The sequence below is a fragment of the Myotis yumanensis genome, unplaced genomic scaffold, assembly GCF_028538775.1.
Source record: "Myotis yumanensis isolate MYYU_CA2020_CCGP unplaced genomic scaffold, mMyoYum1.0.hap1 SCAF_11, whole genome shotgun sequence".
Lineage (NCBI taxonomy): Eukaryota > Metazoa > Chordata > Mammalia > Chiroptera > Vespertilionidae > Myotis > Myotis yumanensis.
The window spans coordinates 27,621,590-27,642,906 of NW_027223762.1; the positions used below are offsets into that span (position 1 = coordinate 27,621,590).

General features: G+C 34.3%; 1 protein-coding gene across 21 annotated transcripts in view; it reads right to left on the reverse strand.

Annotated features, from left to right (window-relative positions):
• The window catches only part of NRXN1 (neurexin 1), a 1,006,580-nt gene that overhangs the window by 852,604 nt on the left and 132,659 nt on the right, over positions 1-21,317 (reverse strand). The window lies entirely within an intron of this gene.

The window sequence follows — 21,317 nt, forward strand, 5'->3', positions numbered from 1 at the left end:
CAAGAACTTTGAAGAATTATTTTTCTTCGCAACAACTCTACTGAGATGGAGCCATATAGGCATTCTATAAATGCTAATTGATTGTGATCAACATATTTTACTTCCAAGAATTTGTATCTAATCAGCTGCCACACCTCCACCTCCAATATTAGGTTCCAGAGAACTGTCAATGTGTGTTCAAGGTTTGCCTTCCCTGATTCTCTGAAATCTGTTTTTCAAGGTAGGAGGCATTGCTCATGCGAAAAGAAACACTGTTCTACACAAATCTGAGAGAAGTAATTTAGTCAGTGCCTGAAAACAAGAGGACTCACAAAGTTATTGCAAATAAGAACTGGAAACAGGAGACACCAATGCTGGCTTTGTTCGCTCTTACATTACCAGAGCCCACTTTTAGTTGCTTCATCTTTTCACCAGGTCTCCCCAAGAGACCACCTGGGGCTGAGGGCCATTTTGAATTTCTCCGGTGAGCAAAGAAGCTTTGGGAGTTTTAGAAAAGGCTCAGTGGGTTTGGCTTTTGTCAAGCATTTGTTTTGTTTTGTTTTGTTTTTATCAATTGCTGAGTCTGACACAAGGAAGCTATACCTCCTCCACCTCCGCCTTACAACTCTAGACCGTCTACACTCTAGCCACCAATTCCTGATTTATTTTTTGTTTATGTTTTCTTTTTCCTTAAAGGAAATACACATGGGCTTAATGTAATGGCTTTTTATAAACTGTGTGTTTAGAACTCCAGGGATCAGAGAGACTAATAGCTCTTTAAAGTGACAGAGCAATAAGGATTAATTAAGGATAAATAAAACAGGGTGTACTCATTTGTACATGTCTCCCTTTATTCCATGCACAGAACCCAATAAACAGGAAGGCTGCCTGGATCGTCCCTGAGAATCTTTCATCAGCTATACTTGGGGGGAAAAGCTCTCTTGAGAATCACAGTGCCAAATGTGTAAAATCATTGATAGGTCTTTACCCTCAACCCCCCAAATTTTTATGTACAAAGAAACATTTTAACAATGCTATGAATACAACATTTTTATAAAATGGGTAAGAACTGTTTGTTTGTGCTTGTATTTTAAGCACCTCCATGGTTAATTTGACTAGACTATGATGACTGGTTGTTTGGTCAAACACCGGACAGTTTGTTGCTATAAAGGTATTTGTTGATGTGATTAACATTTGCATTCATTTGACTTTAAGTAAAGTGAATTACACTCCCTAATGTGGATGGGCCTCAACCAGTCAGTTGAAGATAGACCTTAAAAGCAAAGACTGGGGGTTTCCCTATAATGAAGGACTTCTACGTCCAGAGTGAAATAGAGAAATTCTGCCAGAGTTCCCAGCCTTCAAACTGGAGACTGTATCTACTCTTAGAGGAATCTCTCATCTGTTCGCTTACACAAGGGATTTTAAACTGAACAGTCTCCACAACTGTGTGAACCAATTCCTTACAATTTCACTCATTTTCAAGAAAAAATAAAGATATCTTATAACTGACTATATTAGTGATGATATATTTATAAAATCTCACAATTCCTAAGCATTAGAATACAAGCTCCTTTAACCACTGCATCTCCCACAGACAGAACGATGAAGAGGACATGTGAGGCACTCACTAATATGCGCCACATAAACAAGAGAGGACTTGAAATGATGTTCTAATTTAATCCTGTACAGTATCTGAGGTTCTTCATATTTCAAATAAGACGGTTTGGCTCCAATGGTCAAGAATTTACCTTAGGTTGTACAGCATCAGGCATTCTGTTTTGTTCTGTTTACAGAATAATAGCAGGGCTTCTTTATTAGAAAGAATTAGAATTCAACAGTGATCACCGAATTTGGAACTTAGAGCTATTGAAACAAACTTATACGATAATTCTGCAAAGCCCGACCTGTATGGCTCAGTGGTTGAGTGTTGACCTATGAACCAGGAGGTCACAGTTGTATTCCTGGTCAGGGCACATGTCTGGGTTGGGGGCTCAATCCCCAGTAGGGGGCATGCAGGAGGCAGCTGATCAATGATTATCTCTCATCATTGATGTTTCTATCTCTTTCTCCCTCTCCCTCTTTCTGAAATTAAAAAACACACACAACATATTTTAAATATAAACAAACAAACAAACAAACAAACAAATAAATAAATAAGGATCACACAAAGTGAATGATAAATCACAAGAAACATCAATGTGGGGCTTTACTAACTTGACCCAACCAAAAGTTAGCTGCTACTGATAACAAGCTTTAAACAATGCCTATACTAAGTTCTGGGGAACAATTATGACTAGAGAAGAAAAACATCTGAGCAAGGTATAACAGTGCCAGGAAACATGTTAGTCAAGAGGTATAGAGCAGATCTGAAGTAATTAAGTAATAGCCTGTTATCAACTAAATCAAATAAATTCATTAAATCAAGTTCAATCCTTGATTCAGATGAACTTACTTAGGTGTCTCTGAGAATAAGCCAAAGGGACATATTTTTCTAAAACAAAGATTTGCAATTTGTGTGTCCTCTCTGCTTAAAAGCATAATTCATCAAAATATCTAGCTGATAGATATACATTATCTAATCTCAAGAATATTCTGGAAGTGTTTCCTTTTTGTTCTTTTTTTCATTTTTAGCAATCTATTCTCCCTTTTGCCTATAGAAGCAAAAATTATTTCCCTCTAATTATTCTATTGCAAGACACCTATCTTCCTTCTATGATCTCTGTTTCTTAAAGAAATAGAAATGTTTCCAGCAAGGTAAATTATATTCAGCTACAAATTTTCCTAAATATAACATTTCCGTTTATTTTATTGGCCATTTCTACTTTTCCTATGCAATATAAGTAATTCAACATTAAAATGTGTTTGTTTTCATGATGCTTATGAAAATAGAACTGAGAAAAAGTTAGTGAAATACCACTAATTCTGTAGAAAAGGATATATGGGGTTTTCTTTCCTATCCAATAAGACTTTTAAATTATTGGAGGTGATTTATGGACAGCTCAAATAAGATTGAGAGAGTGTGAGAATCTGATTTAAGCTGGTGATAGTTTACATCTATGTACTAATACGCCAAATAATAATGTCTATGAACACTTGTGGAATTAAAAATACATAAAATTTGCATAGAAGGGTAATGATTTTCAATAGAAATTTATGATACAAATCCTATAACAAATTCTTGAATAATACATCCCCTTCCCATAAAACATCCACCAAAAGCATACATCATTCAAAACAAACACTATTTCCATGAGCAATGACTTAAAAACTTAAAGCAGAATTTATGAATTTCTAGACTCTGAATTAGGTTAGACTGTCTAGCATATCAAAGAATAATATCCCAACATTTAAGGATATATTTTACACTTCTTTGGTGATATTTTTCTCACTTACATCATCATTATGTTTGTTTTTATCCTGTTGCTCTGGTAAATTTGAAAAGGACATAAAAACTTCAGTTAGGATGTTCCTACTATTTGTCAGGCACTTTGTATGTATTATCTCTTGCTTAAAAAAACTACTTTTAGTATTTTAAAAGGAAATAAATTTCAAAAAATTTAAGTAAGAGCCAAGGTGACATAGCTGTTAAGTGACAAAGCTACAGATTAAACCATGTTTTTTTCAGGCTCCACTGCAATTTCCCCCATGCTACCCAGAGAGAAACAGACAACCATAAAAGGCTTTACATCTACTGGGTCTTATACACAGAGACAGTCCACCACAGAGTTAAAGAAGAGCCCACATATACCCACAGCATTTTTATTGTAACCTTGAGTATTATTATAAAATCCTGAAAAATCTTTGGGATTTTGAAAAAAGAAATTGGAATTCACAAGACATCGTGGAATTCCTTAACAATCACAAGTTAATATGTATTTTTAATAACACCTTGAATATATAATATTCAAAATTTTAAATATATATATATAATTAACAGTGAATCATATTTCTCTGATAGAATTATACAAGTTTCAAAGGTTTTCTGTAAAAAAAAAAAAAAAAAGACAATTGCCATAACCAGTTTGGCTCAGTGGATAGAGCGTCGGCCTGCGGTCTAAAGGGTCCCAGGTTCGATTCCGATCGAGGGCATATACCTTGGTTGCAGGCACATCCCCAGTAGGAGGTGCGCAGGAGGCAGCTGAATCGATGTTTCTCTCTCATCGATGTTTCTAACTCTCTATCTCTCTCTCTTCCTCTCTGTAAAAAATCAATAAAATATATTTTTTTAAAAAGACAATTACATGCACAGGCTTTTTTATGTTTATGAACAAACATATTGTAAAAAGATTATATATTTCAAAGACATAACAAATATTTACCTAATATTGAATATTTATAAACTTTAAAATAAGGGAACAGTAACACAAAACACAAGCCCATAATTTTTTTTAATTGTATGATAATAAAACAGCTATTTAATACTTAAAAAGTCATCATTTTAAAAATGAAATTATGAAGCACCCAAACTAATTGCTCTGATAGCTTTATCCTTTGTTTTGTGACAAATATTTCAGACATTTTTTTACACTGACATTGGTATAATTATTAAGGCTGAATCCAAAATAGTTATTAAGTTGGGTATTTGGTAATATATTGCTTTATTTCCTCTTTGAACACAATATTTTATAGGCTTGTTCTGCATTTGGTTTTGCCACTGAAATCAATATTGCTTTTGCTAATTCAGGTTTTAAATTATTTTCAGATTTTATATTAAAGTTTTCCACAAGAACATTCTTATCTTCTCCTTTCATTTAAAAATATTACAAAGAGTAACAGCAAATATTCAAACACTGGAAAACACTAGTGAACACTAATGAGTAGCATTGTATATTCAAATAACATGAAATTGGGTTCTCCCAGCAAGTTGAACAACACTACACAGAATCAAATGTAGAAATTGCCAATTTAACAACATACTTTGCTTCCAAACCTTTTTCTTTCTTGGAGTATCATTCATAGGATTTGTATAAAGTACTATACATACAAATATTTTGCTATTTTATTTGCAATCATGACTCACTGTTAGCAGCAGATGGGGCCCTAAACATACATTTAAAATAAGCCAAGAATCACTGTTCCTCAAAACATGGCAACTTTTCCAGGCAAGAGGGACTGATCACTGCATGAAGTGGCCACTTCTCTATGTGCACTTGTCCAGTTCCTCATGAAGTTCACCTTAACCTCTACTCCATCTGCCAGCATTTCCTGATCTTGCTTTCAACTTGGCATCAGTGGGTTACTTTGAACTGGTGACATCTCTACACTGACTACTTATCTCTAAGTGTCAAAGGAGAATTCGAATACTTTCTCCGGTTATTCTTGCTCCTTAAATGATCTTGGTTTTGTGTGTGGAATATAAGATTAGAAAAGCTAGGAAGAAATTCCCTCATAAAAACAGGGGCCTCAGACACACTTTCATTTTGTATCTTACTGAGACTTGAGAAAAATTGCAAGATGTGTTTTAGGCAAAATGGTTTCTGGTGCTTAGAGTTACCTATCTGAACTAGGACATTCTCTCTCTCTCTCTCTCTCTCTCTCTCTCTCTCTCTCTCTCTCTCTCGTCCCTACCCGAGGATATTTGTACATGCACTTGACAGGAATTGAGCCCCGCCAAACCGGCTAGGGCAACCTAGGACATCTTAAGAAGCAAGTTCCTCTCAGTGACCAATAATTAAACCCTGGAGGGATGGCCCATTTCACCAAAAGGGATGTTCTTACTTAGGTAGATTCATTAAGTTGCTTTGGAATATCCAGCTCTTAAGCATGTGCCATCTGTGTTCCTGGAGGCTGTATATATTAAGCCCCATCCTCTTTTGGGTTATGAGATTTCCCTGCTTCCTGCTCCTGGAAACCCTGCTTCTGTCTGTAAGTGCCCTGAATTAACCCATTGTTTAATTCTGCCGTTGTCAGCCTCTTTCTTTGGTCCCTTGACTCTGTCCTCTTCTGGAGGTCGATTTCAGTAGACCTCAGGGAATTCTCCCAAAAGATGTTGCTTACACACCATCTTTAAAAACAAATCCACATCTATCTGTCTATCCAATCTTTCAAGAAAAAATAAGCCAAGAGTTAAAAAAATAAATCACTGTCCCTCAAAAATGAGGAATTTCAAGGAAGAGTGGCAAAAGTTTTCATTAGTATTATAAAACACTAAGGACATATTACAATAAATGTATAATTTTACAATGATTTTTTGTGCAAAACATTAAAATTGAATGCAATTAGGTTGGCATGCTGTTTGCGCTGATATATAAAATGTCAGTTAAATTTTTGTTTTCGTTTAGGATAAAAATGTATTATTCTGTATTTTCACATGGAGCAAAGAGATGATATTGAGACTAACTAGACAAACATGTGGTTTATTTTAGGTCCTGGATGCTCGTTATGTTGGTTGGAAGATTATGGTAAAGATGGATGATGCTCAACAATGTTTGTCTACCCTTTCCTCGCACTCACCTGGACTACATGTTTCTGACCTTGAATATAGGTTGAACCTATATGAGGCTAGTTTTTGCCATTGGAATATGAGTGAAAGTGATGTGTGTCATCCCTGGGATGATGCAGTTAAGAGCAATTATGCCTTTTCTCTCCTTCCCTCCCCCTCATATTCCTCTGACTCCCTCTCTCTCTTGCCAATCAGATGCATATTGTCCAGAAGAGGATTCTAGTGGCCATTAGATGAAATGAATCTACATCTCTGAATTACGGACTAAGTGAGTCTGTTCCCAGTACAACTATATCCTCCCTACCTTCACTGGACTACCACATAAGTGAGAAACAACACTTTCTGAGATCTGGAGTTTTGGGCTATAATAGCTGGTATACAACAATCAGCATGCTCTAAATGATAGAGAAGTAAACTTTCCATGAGAGAACTCAATTTACATTTAGTTTACAAACTTTAGGGACATCTTTTATTTGATTTAGTTTATGGTTGAGAGGTATCTAATGTTATTCCTATTGTTTTAGAAAGTTAAAAATATGATTTTCAAAGAGAAACTTCCTTAATATGACTTTTAAAATATTAACCAAAAAACCTCTACAATCATACTCAATGGTGAAATATTAAAAGTAAGGAAATTATTGTTTTCTATCACCACTTTAATTCGTTATGTTACTCAAGGTCCCAGCTAGTATGATAAACTAAGAAAAGGAAATGAAAAAGCCTAAGGAATACAATGGCAGTAAAAAAACAAACAAACAAACAAAAAACCCACCATTATTCACACACAAACTGATTTTACAGGGGTGGGCACAAGTAGATAAGAATTATGTGCCGAAGTGTGCTTCTCTATAGCAAGTAGATGACAAGAATGTGTAAATAATGAAGGCCAGCAATTTGAGCATTTCCCAGATTGTACCTAAGTATACTGTGCCACTGTGTCATTTGTTTGAGTTCAAAAGCTATTGTAATCATCATGACCTGCCGCTTTTTTCATATGAATTGTAAACCTACTTTTGCCGACCTCTGTAAATTTAACAATCCAAATTAAATTTACAAACTATTAAAAGGAATAAATGAATTTGGCTAAGTTGATGGATATAAGGTCAATAGAGCAAAACCAATCATGTTTCTACAGACCGAGACAGTCTTAACAATTTCCTGAGCTTGACTTCTTTCTGCCTCAATGCCCTTGACCTCCTTCTCATCTCGGCCTTTATAGAATCCAGATGGTCTAACCATGGAAGTCTCTCTATTCCATTTTCTTAGAGCATTTATTTTAGAAAACTTGTCATTGTAAGTTATTTCTTTGCCATTTTGAGATGTAAATATTGTTTTGCCAGATTTACAACCCAGGACTTTTTCAAGGATGGGGAGGCCAACTCTTTGAAATGTAACCATCAAGTAAAATATTGCCTCTATTTCAACTCCCAATCTTCACGTGACAGTAGGAGCCTAACTTTGGTGGGCACCTTCTTCCAAGTTGTAAATATACCTCCTGTTATAAAAGTTTTTTGGTAGACCAAATAAAAAAAACAGATAGCTAACTATCCCTCCATCCCCGTTATTAAAAACTCTCCCATACAACTCAGCGGAAATGGATTTAGACTGCTTAGATTGCGTTCTGGCCTCTTTTGTGTATTGCAATGGCTTTGAAGAGTCTTCCTCACCCATTTTATTTTGTCAGGTACAATTTTTATTTGACACTATAAACATGCAATGAATAGAAAATGAAGGTCAAAAGTATCATTTGCAACAACATAAAAAAATATTAAAAACTTAGAGCTAAATTTTCAAAAGATACACAGGACATTTGCACAAACTTCTAAAATAATTTCTGGTTAAAGTTTTAAAAGTTTGATGATACACCATGTTCATGTACTAGAAGCTGATATTCAAAGGGAAATCCAAAGGACCTAGAGTTGTTAAAAATAATATACTGAATAGCTCTGATAGGTTCACCTTCTGCATGCATATTCACCTCAATAAAAAGTCTAAATAAAAAGGTAAATACAAAACACAAAAATATGCTATTTCAAAGGATATTAGAAAAGACTTCTACCTCCTCCTGCACCAGGCCAGAATTTAGAAGTCAGCGGTTTTTAAAAAAATAAATAAAAGAAACTCACTAAGAAAAATAGTAGACCTCTATTTTATGCAATAAATATAAACATAGTCAAAGGTAAATGCTATTTTCTCCACAATGCATCAAACAAAGCTACATTAATTGCATTCCAATTGATCTTAAGTCAGTAGTGATTTCTAACAATCCAAAATTTCACATGCCAACAGCTACTTGACAGTAAGTAAGTAAATTTTAAAAACAACAACAGAATGCCCTAGCTGGTTTGGCCCAATGGATAGAGCGTTGGCTTGTGGACTGAATGGTCCCAGGTTCAATTTCGGTCAAGGGTACATGCCTGGGTTGTGGGCTCAATCTCCAATAGGGGACATGCAGGAGGCAGCCGATCAATGATTCCCTCTCATCATTGATGTTTCTCTCTCTCTCTCTCTCCCCCACCCCCATTTCCTCTCTGAAATAAATAAAAATTTTAAAAACAACAGTAGCTAAATGAGGACTTAAAAAGAACTTAAGGAATGATCTTCCAAATAAATCTGTTATTTAAAGTTTTCATTTTGTGAGCAAAGAAACTTCAGCTGCAACTTCTATTAAAAATAAGTCATTACATATTTTTAAAGAAATATAGTTTGATTACCAAGCTACTAATAATTGGTTTCTCTCCCTCTCCTAGAATAAAGTTACAAAATAAGTAAAATTCACATAAATTATCTCCAGGTTTTTAAAATAAAAAATCTACTGTTGATCCTAATAGAATGGTCTAAAAAAGCAAATTACACAAACTCTGTTCTGTAGTTCCACAACCACACCCCTTTTGTTCTATAGACTACTTGTTTTCTGCTATAAGTGATCATGAAAAAATGAAAATTGATTTTTAGGTTTAAAATTAATATCCACCTGGCATTCCACAACTGTTAGCTCATCTAACACCCACATTTGTTCTCCTGTAACCTGTCATAAGTATTTATTAAGCATCTATTTCCTCAAGTGTATATATTCATTTCATAGTACTTATAGTATTATTTGATTTCTTAGATTTCTACTGGCATAGGTTAATATGCAATGCACACTGATTTTCACAGATTACCTGATGCAAGATACCATGCCATTGAAAATGAATTCTTCTAAATGGATTTGATTCTGTTACAATACAGTAAACATCAATGTAAGAAATATTTAATAAGTTCTCAGATATCTTAGACTATGTACTAGTAACATAAATTTGAATAGTTAATAACTCATGACTATGAATTCTAATTTTGTTGCGTTTTAGGAGTTTTTTTATATATTCTGGATATTAAACTCATATATATGATTTTCAAATATTTTTATCTTTTTGCAGTTGGTCATTTTTCTTTTCTTTTTCTCTTTTAATTGAAATATAGTTGACCTATAACATATTTGGTATAAAACATGGTTTGATATATGCAGTTATAAAATTATCACAAGTTTAATTAACGTCCATCAAGTCACAGTAAATTTTTGTGTGTGATAAGAGCTTTTAAGATTTACTCCATTAACAACTTTCAAATACACAATACAGCATTGATAATTACAGTCACCACAATATATATTATATCCCCAAAACTTATAAGTGAAAATTTGTACCTTTTATTTATTTATTTATTTTTTTAAAAATATATTTTATTGATTTTTTTTACAGAGAGGAAGGGAGAGGGATAGAGAGTTAGAAACATCGATGAGAGAGAAACATCGATCAGCTGCCTCCTGCACACCCCTTACTGGGAATGTGCCCGCAACCATGGTACATGCCCTTGACTGGAATCGAACCTGGGACCCTTCAGACCGCAGGCCAATGCTCTATCCACTGAGCCAAACCAGTCAGGGTGAAAATTTGTACCTTTTAATCATCTGCACCCATTTTGTCCATTCCCCAGCCCTTATCTCATTCTCCATAAGGTCCTTTTATGCAAAAAAGTTTTAGTATTGATTAAGTCTAGTTTACCTATTTTTCCTAGGCTTTTGGTGTTATATGTGAATCTGTTGCCAAACTCAAGGTCATGGAAATTAACCTCTATGTTTTCTTCTGTTTTATGGTTTTAGCTCTTATATTTACTCCATTGATTCATTTTGAATTAATTTTGTATATATTTGTATGCAGTGCCAAATATTGCACATGGGAATCCAGTAATCTCTGTGCCATTTGTTGAAGAAACTGTTGGTTTTTTTCCCAATAAATAATCTTGTCACCCTTGTCAAAAAATCAATTGACCAGAGATGTGTGGGATTTTAATTCTATCCCATGAGTCTAAAGGTATATCCTTAGGCCAACACCAAATTGTTTTAATTATTAGCTTTGTAGTAAGATCTGAAATTGGAAAACGTGAGTTCTCTGACTTTGTTCTTCTCTTCTTTTGGTTGTTTGGGGTCCTTTGCAATTCCACAGAATTTGAGAACAAGATTTTCCATTTCTGTCAAAAATGGCGGGGCAGCATTAGAATTATGATGGGAATTCCATTGAATCTCTAAGTCTTCCTACACAAGAATACAGATGTCTTTCCATTTATTTCATTCTTTCTGCAATGTTTACTGTGAATAGACACAATTTTACTTCTTCTTTCCAGTTTGTATGTATTTTTATCTTTTCACTCTCAATTTTCTCTGGTTAGAACTTTTGGTGCAAAATGTATACCAGTGCTTAAACTAGACACCCTGTCTTTTCCTGAACATAAGTGGAACATTTTTAGCTTCACCACTGAATGTAATGTTAGCTGTGATTTTGCATAAATACCGTTTCTCATGTTGAAGCTCCCCTTTTTCTAGTTCCCCGCTTTGTTTTATTAATGTGCATTATGTTGATTGATGTTCTTATGCTGACCACCCTTGTATTCATAACTTAGCATTCATTGGGTTGCTATAAATCCTTAACATTTCCATAATTCTTAAAAATTAGGTTAACAATTTATTTTGTTTTGACATTTTGTGGGAGAAGAGAGCTTGAAGCTAACCTCTACCATTTTACTGATGTCACTCCCTTATTTTACTTTTTCTTGATCATATTTGTTATCATAATTATTATTTTACATAGGCTATCTTATTCTACTCTTTATGAGGTAATAGGTCAAAGTCTTGTTTAGTCAATCTAGTCCAATAATTATTTTTTTAATATATTTTATTGATTTCTTACAGAGAGGAAGGGAGAGAAATAGAGAGTCAGAAATATCGATGAGAGAGAAACATCGACCAGCTGCCTCCCGCACACCCCCCACTGGGGACATGCCCGCAACCAAGGTACATGCCCTTGACTGGAATCAAACCCAGGACCCTTCAGTCCGCAGGCCGACGCTCCATCCACCGAGCCAAACCAGTCAGGGCATCCAATAATTATTTTAAATATTTAAATATAATAATTTCGATTCTGAAGAAATAATTTTACTTCTTAGACTCAGATTCCTCATTTGTAAAATTCACATACTTATAGCATAGAATCTACTCCATAAAATAAGGATCTAATAATTTGATGAGATAATGCATATAAAGTGTTTCACTCAAAATATATTAGTTAATCTTTTGTTTTTCTTCCTCACCTGAGGATATTTTTCCATTGATTTTTAGATGGGAGAGGGAAAGACAGAAAGAAATATTGATGTGAGAGAAACACATCAGTTGGTTGCCTCTGCACATGCCCTGACCAGGGCCTGGGCAAGGGAGGAGCCTGCAACCAAGGTAGTGCCCTTGAGTGGTATCAAACCCTGGACCCTTTGGTCCAATGCTTTATCCACTTAGCCAAACAGGTTAGGGCAGTGGTCGGCAAACTCATTAGTCAGCAGAGCCAAATATCAACAGTACAACGATTGAAATTTCTTTTGAGAGCCAAATTTTTCAAACTTAAACTATATAGGTAGGTACACTGCTATTAACTTAATTAGGGCATTCCTAAGGCTTAGGAAGAGCCACACTCAAGGGGCCAAAGAGCCGCATGTGGCTCGCGAGCCGCAGTTTGCCGACCACGGGCTAGGACACTAATAGCAATCTTAACAATAACATTTGTCATGTGTAGGATTTTTCGTGATTTGCTTAAGTTCTTTTGAATACATTTTAAATGTAAGGGACCCAAGACCCTGACCAGACTTAATAAAAAAAATATGAAGATAATGTAAACACAATTCTACCAGAAAGAAGTTTACTGGATTGTAGATAACACAGTGAGGCTATTACACTATGTAGAGCAGATGACTATCCTGATACAGTTACTAGAACCATTTGGTTAGTAACTTGAGAAGACAAATGTTTATTCTTCTCCCCTCAAAGAATACAAATACCTTGCATGTGGGGAGCACCTTTCCTATTTCCTCGTGTTTCAAGATTGGAAACCAGACTGGCTTCTTGATGGAGAACATGCACTCATGCCTTGGAGTCCCACTTTTTGACACAGTAGCCTTGTAGGAAGTGAATAGGAACTGCCCAGGACCAAATTATTTTTTAATGAAGTAACTTCTCATGAAAACTCTATGACAGTTTGAAACAGGAACATATAATCCTGCCTTGAAGTTGGAATAATAGCCAGAAACCCAGGTGTTTTAATAGCATTTATTAAATGTAGTTTACCAGCTGAGAACATTGCTTCTTTAAAAATATAATACTAGCTTTCTTCTATAAAGTGAAGAACAGCAATTGGTGGGCGGAGCAAATATTCTGTGTAATAGTCAGTGTCTGGAAGATAAACATATACTCAATGTTTTCATTCTCTGTTTATTCAAAATAATTTACTTGTGGAAAAAGGAAAAAGATAGATCATAAAAATAATTCAAAACTTTTATAAAGGAGATTGCTTTCAAAGAGGAGATTTAAAAACAATATAAAATGAGACTTTAGGTTCAGTATTTAATATTACGAAGAAAAGTGAAATTCCCAAAAAGCAATGCTCTGTAACTATAGCAACCTTGCAAGGTAATACAAAAGGGCTCATCTTTATGCAACACAGTTTTATAAAATCTATCATACTGGATGTGACAGTATGTACTATCCTTTGTGGTCTGCTGAGACACCCAAATACATAGGCATCATTAACTATAACTGATGTCTCATTTATTGCCAGTCAAGAAAGTTATGTGTTAAATAAACTTTTAAAATTAAAATGAGGTGTTTAAACGGTTAGGCTCGCTCACCATAAATTATCAAAAATGAAAATACAAGTGATGCCAACTTTGCTGATATTCTTACTTTAAACATAATTAAAACATCAACACCTATTTATAGGTTTACTTTCAACAACTCTTTTATGATAGGATAAGGAAAACTAATCAAAGTGCTTTATGATGATCCCACAGTAAAAACTTCCACAGTAAAATCCCTTTGATCCCAAAGCACACGAAACTCTGACACTATTGAGTGAAAATATGAAAATGAAGTTGTCCCGGGAGACTTGAAGAACAGACCTGCTGAAAGCAGCAATGGGCTTCATGAACAATCCCCATGATGGGCTCAACTTGAAAGAAAATAGATTTCATTCCACTTAAATATGTTTGATGATGATATGAAAAATAATCTATATCAGGAACTCTTAGGAAAATGTATGAATGTCATTTTGCCCAGAATGTGTAAATTGTAAATGTTTCTGTATGTTGATGAACTGTGCATATAAAATATAAATTAATCTTTTGTCTACACAATTTAATTTAGTCCAAAGTGACTGAAGTTATAAGGATGTTTTAGATAATTATCTTCCTCAAATAACTTTTTACAGGGAACAATAAGACAATAAATGAAATATCTAAGAGAATTCAATTCACTGATTAAGTATAAAGAACTCTGTAATTTGGTTTGGAATATGCTTCTGATATTGGTTTTAACTAATACAGAGATTTTTATTTGATCATTTTATGGACTATGAAAAACACCTCTGTGTTTCCTTTTAAATATTCTACTGGGGAGTATAACAAACATGCACTGCTGAGTTAATTGATGTGAAACCACATATAAAGGTATTTACCCAAACATATTTATGAATGGCTAGCTAGGTAACTGGTACTAAAAATAAAAGGGGACGCATACAGAAATAAGAAGAATGAAAGGGAGCTCAGTGATGGAAAATAAAGGTAGAAATTTATTTTAAATCCTCAAACATATGTCAAAATTTTTGTCTTGTGGATTCTTATGGAAGGCAATAAAATAATGGTTTGAAAAAAGCTCTGGAAAATTCTGAGGCCCAAATGTTTTATTATTTTTTCCATAATACCCTAGTTTCTATTAAAATAAATTTGGCTAATTTTAAAAAGATTTTTATTTTATTTTATTTTGGTACACAATTATCCGGGGAATACATCAGAGAAAAATCTCATAAGATCTGAGATATTGAAAATTAAGAACAAAGGAGAATTATGAATATTTGAGGGCCTGAGGGAAGTTCTTTGCTGCTTGGAAACAGATTATTAAAGTCCATGCTCCATCAAGTTACTTGGGTGGTTGGGGTAGGAGTGTTTGTGTGAAGCAGACAGTATGTCCATCTTAGAAACAGCAAGCCCACTGAACACTTCTGAGACATTTGCTCAGATTCTGCCTGGCAAGTTTTAAATATCCTTTGAGGAACAATTTTTTTTTAATCTTCACCAGAGGATATTTTTTCCATTGATTTTTAGAGAGAGTGGAAGGGATGGAGAGAGACAGAGAGAGAGAAACATCGATGTGAGAGAGACGCATCATTTGGCTGCCTCCTGCACACACCTCGGCCAGGGCCGGGGATCAAGCCTTCAATCGATACATGTGACTTTGACCAGAATTGAACCCACAACCCTTCAGTTGGAGGGAGGGCCAATGCTCCAACCATTGCGCCAAACTGGCAAGGGCCAATTTTTATTTTATTCTTTATTTATTTGTTGTCTCTAACAATAGCTACAATGTTATTTGGAGAACCTAGAAATACATTATATTTAATTCCTCCATCATCAATTCACAAATATGTGTCCCCATAATATCTACATGATTGACCTTATGTATTTGTGTGTCTTTCTTCAAGAAAAAAAGTAAGTTAGTTGAACTCCAAAAATTTTCAGAATATGCCTAAAACTGGTGAGGGCTATGATAGAAAATGGGTTTTTAAATTGGTACTTATAAAATTATCTAAGAATCAAGGCTAGCCTCATTTTATTCAAATCTGTTCAGAGGTATATAAATGAACTTCCGATTTGGCATAATACATTTAATAAATGCCATATATTTAATTTATCCATTGTGTTTCACCAATCAAGTCATCGGGATAGGAAATATACTCAATATATTATAACTATACATAGTGACAAATGGTTACCAGACTTATTCAGATTGCTTTTTAAGGTATATAAATGTTAAATGCCCATGTTGTACTTCTGAGACTACTATAATATTGTATGTCAACTATAATTAAAAATAAAAATTTAAAAAACCCAACACTTGTCATAATGTAACCTGAGAGGAACTAAAAATAGTATCTTATATTCCTCGATTTCTTTACTCTAGGCAACAGTTAAAAGTAACCAAATTTTATATTAAATTATAGAAATTCCAGAAAAATATGGTATGAATATGAACCCAAAATATTAAAAAACTTTAAAAATTGTAAATGGGAAAAAGGGGCAGGGGATGGTCAAAACACAAAGTATACAGACTGTAAGGAAATGAAGTCATAAGATTAGGTCAAAGGAAGCTGAATTTCAGTATTTCTTCAGATTTATCTTGTCAGAGGTCACATGCCATGTTCAGTACTGAGAGGAAAGAACATGCCAGGGGTCTGATGCCATAATCAATGGTAATCAATGGTTTAAAAAAAGGCTGGGGTTGCGGGGAGGGAGGCTGGTCTGGGAAGGATTAAAATAGAAGGAAAAGTTAAGTGGAAGGGGGAACTGTAAAATTAACCAAGTAATTGAGAGATGTAAAATGGACTGGACAATTTTTCATTACTTCCTTTCTCTCTCCACTCATTCCTTCCTTTCTTCACTCTATTCTCTTTCCTCTCTACCATCCTATCCTCCTCCTTCCCCTTTCTCTCTTTTTGCAGAGAATCTTTAAGCATAAATATCATTCATATTAGCTTCAGGAAAAATGTATAATGTTCCTTGCCTTTTATACTAAATTGTGTTTTGACAGCAAGCAGATTCCTAATTGCCTTAACAATGTTGTCTCAATAATCACATAAAATCAGAACAATAAAACAGGTACTCTATTTCAATTCTGTGGCTTGAGTCTTGTTTAATTTCATATGATAATTAGCACAAACACTATTTACATACTATCTCTCATTAAGAAAAGGCTTCTCTTGACCTGATGGATTCGGTAACTACCTGCCATAAGAATTTGCTTACCTGTTTTATTATCTTTTTATGATTGTCACAACATGGAAAGGAATCCTTGTTGTTTGGAAATATCAGATTATAATAATATGCAATTGGTATTCTACTTAACAAACCAGACTACCATAGCCTAAATATAAAGTCCAATCTTACCCCAGCATCTAAGATTTCATTATATGTATTTACAATTTGATCATCTTTCACTCTGTCAGTAAAGTGGATCCCTCTCAACATATGGAGACTGATGAAAGAATTTTAATGTCCTGAACTATAAGGCTCATGAACTACTCTCTAATGCTTTGAAAATCCCAGCTAGATTTCAAACTGATTCATATTAGATGTGCCCTTTTTAATCAAGTCTTCTGAACTGGCCCACAGACTGCAAATGTCCTGTGAGCTCTTCAGAACATCCAAAGCACACTGTTCCTTTTTAATTATGTTTTGTTACTTAAAGATAGTAACTATTTTCTCCTTTTTTCACCAACTCCCCTTTCTTCACCAACGCCACCTATCATTGACTTCTACACACATAACAAATGCTCAATAAACATTCCTTAAGTTCAAATTAATTAAAAGTAAACTGTCTTCCATCACAACAAATGAAAAACAATTCTGATACTAGCCTCCTTTCCAATTTAATTTTTAAACTCAGATTCAAAATAAGAAAACTCTGCAATGCAACTAGCACATTCTTTTCAGTTCAGATACAAAGAACTTTTCACTTAACTATGCATTGATTTATGTTCTAATATTACATTTTAAACAAATTTTGGAAAATAGAAAAATTAGGAAAACTTTATACTTATACATTTAAAAATAATCATAAACATAACTGGATACACTATGTAATATACATTCAGGAAAATATGGCATTTAGGATGTCATATCAGGTTATTCCTTATGAAACATTTAAGTCTTTTCTATCAGCTGTTTCCCAATAATTAATATAAAGGCACTTTCTCTAAGCATGTATTACATAAATTGGAATAAGTCCAATTTATCAGTATTGTAAATATCTTTACAATGTTGCATGCTAATAACTTCTTAATATTCATATGCCCATATTAAAACTTTAAGATTTCCCATTAATATGGAGATTGTTTATTTTTAACTCAAACACAAATGTATGTACTGGGCAGGGTTCTGAACCAGTAAATATAATGCTTCCTTATCTTACGAGTCATCTCAGTTAAAAGAGTGCTTTTGTAATCTGTTTTGGTTACTTAGAGAGATGTGTAGGCTTGCAATATCATAATAACATAAATTACAGATTTAGTGAAATGAGTGAATCTCTAGCCTTAAAAATCTCATGCCTCACAGTACTTGGAAAGGACATTATCTGTCCCTTTATGATCCAAGCACTGAATAAATGTATCAGAACTTCTGGTTCTTCCTCAAGGAGTATCTATAGGGAAAACGAGTTTTCAATTTTCATTGAACATTAAAATAAAAAATATGAACAGAATCCTGCACTGAAAAATTAATTTAATTATCACCTTACCAGCTCATAATGGCTCTATTCTGAAATGAGATGTCTAAATATCACTATCTAAGTGAGACAGAATGATACTTGATTTCTGTCTTAGTTATGCACAAAACAAAAACTGCTAGTAATTAGATTTCTTTATTATGATTATCCTTCTTAAGTTTTATTTCAATATAAGGAATATAATGAGATAGTGGATCTGTAAAGCTTCAATGAAATATTGCAAACTTTACATATTTTAATCCCAGTTTAGCACAAACATATATATTTATATATGGTCAATATTTTACTCATTATGGACTTAGATTTCTTGTTCTAGCAAAAGGATATTCTATAGCTTCTTTGAGGTCAAAACTTTCAGCCAGAGAGACAGTCTATCAGTAACTATTGATTGTTTAGGGAAAATATTAGTGATTTATTGAAAGACCTATACTTGTAGCTTTCAATGGTAAATGAAGAAGTAGGCCAAGTGAACCCTGATATGATGACATGGAGAAAAGCATATCTCCTATATAGCAGCTGCAGAGGCAGAAGAAATAGAAGAGTGGCAAGTTGAAATCAATACTCATTTTAGCCTTATTGATGGGATGCCACAGGTTTACCAGACTGACCATAAAGCACAAGACAGCAGGTCAGTGGCCAAGACCACATCTGTCTGCCCTTTCTTCACTTCCTACTGGACATAAATGGAGTTATCATAAATTATTGTACACAGGTATATTTTTACTCATAAACATATGCCTATAAAGACTTATTACATATGGGAGCAGCCATGAAGAAGTGTCACTTGCCATATGTCACTCAGTGTTCCTTTCAACAACATATTATTCAGCTGCAAGGAATACAGTTAGCTGACAACTGACAACAATTAGCATTTTCAGGATCTGCTGAGGCCCTGCTCTCCTGAATAGCCCACAGCCAATAACTAGGCACTGGGAGGGCAGGGGAATATTGGGACCTGGCGATTTTCACCCACCCAGGAAATCCACTGATGAGCAACCTTTGCTCCAGAGCAATCCACAGAGTTGGCTGAGAGATGATCAGATCTGTACTGTGGTTGGAGGTTTATCCCCCACCCCTCATACTGCTTTTTCCCTCTTTTATCTTTCAACAATTACTACCCCTCAACAGTTTTTTATATCCCTGACTACATCGGAGCCTCTGTTCCCTGAAGGACCCAGGTGACATACATATGTTTATAGCTGTGCATCTAAGTACTCATTAATCCTGAGTAGATTAATGCATTATTAAACTCTTTTTATTTCCTGCCAATTTGACTAATGCCAAAAAAAAGACACAAACATTTTGTAGTTAAGTCCATTCTACTAAGTATTCTGAATACTACTAGGGGTTTCCCCACCATAAAACATTAGATATTTGCATAGAATTCTTTATGAGAACTTTAATATAAAAGGCAGTCTCACTAAAATGTTTTTAATAGAGTCTGATAAGGTTTGGTTTGTCTAAATTGTTTTAAAGCCCAGAAGATGCTTCTTAGAAGCTGTTCTCACATCTGTAATACCCCCATGTCATATAAATAAAATTTTAGTGTGGGACAAATCTTTACTTTGTGAGCCTTATTTTATTGAATTGATAGCATCATCTTTGATTGTATCAGGAAAGCATTGTGATGACAATATCATAAATATAAATCAGAGTATACATTCATAAATATAGAGTGATTTTGGTAAACAAAAGTACTTTAATTTATTAATGAATATTTCCTTGGTGCTATATGCATCCTTCAGGATTTCCTCATCCTTAATTTATTAAGGGAAATTTGCCAGGAATTGTTCATTACTTTCAGAAAAGAGAATTTAAGTCAATTGGAAGAACAGTTGAAGATTTTACCCTGATTATTCATGTAGAACTTCCTATTTCCACATATGCTTTTCACAGAAGCAGAAACATTTAATTGATATTTTCTGTACCCACAGAAACAGTTGGAATAAAATGGTCAGCGCTTTACTGTGTACATTTATTTTTTAGTGTTTATGGCTAACTGAGCATGACAAATATTCACCACCGAAGTCCATGAAGATCAATGTAAAAATTATTGCTAATAACATGGTGGGCTCCCTATGTGCCTATACAACCTATAGAAACTACCTCAGCAATAAAATATATATATATACCAAAAGGGATATTTTTTATTACTCACTAGAAGAGGATATCATTGGAAAGGTGCTGTTTTACATTTTAAAATTAATTTCAAAATTTTGGCAAGAGAAGTTTTGTTTAAAAACATAAGTTATGTCAACATACTTCAAAATAGCAATCTAATCCTTTTCTGACTAGGAAACAAAAGTTCTCTGGCCTTCCCCCAAGATTATACTCTTCCTAGAAATGTGAAATGATACTGGTATTATTCCTCCATGTTACCCCCCACTCCACTCTTTCATCAAATGTGATCACTACTGCTTTTCAAGAAAGTAACACGAAAAGCCAGTAAATAAAATATATTGACTTTGACTGGGCTTCCCACCACAAATGAATCACCGCGAGAGTAAATAACCAACGATCCATTCACTTTTCCCTTCACCAAGTTTAATGGAAGCTTCTGTACATCCCAGATCAGTTAAAAGTAATTTATGATGCTGAAAGAAAGCACACCATATTTGCACCTAAACGACCACAAACAATGAGCCATTTTATGGGTGTTAACGACGGAATTCAATAAAAAGGTGATTTAAAAGGGCAGAAATGATAATATTTTCTAGTTAATCTTTGCTCTAATTGATTGCAAATGCTTCCACAATATTGGATAGTCTATCCCTCCTCATTTCCTCCAAGGATATGGCACTAAGTTATCATTTTATGGTAGACAACTTGCTTCCCCGCTTGTCTATTTTCTCGTCCCTACAATAAAGAAGTTTTATTAGAGGCAGTCTAGTTAACTATGTTTCAGGGTCAGGCACTACAATGAGTGGTCAGGGTGGATTAAGACAAAAGACTACTTTGACAAGAAATTTCATCTAAAGGCAAATTCAAAACCTTGTGAAATCCCAAACTTGGGATTTCTGGACTTTGTTATCTCAAAAGACT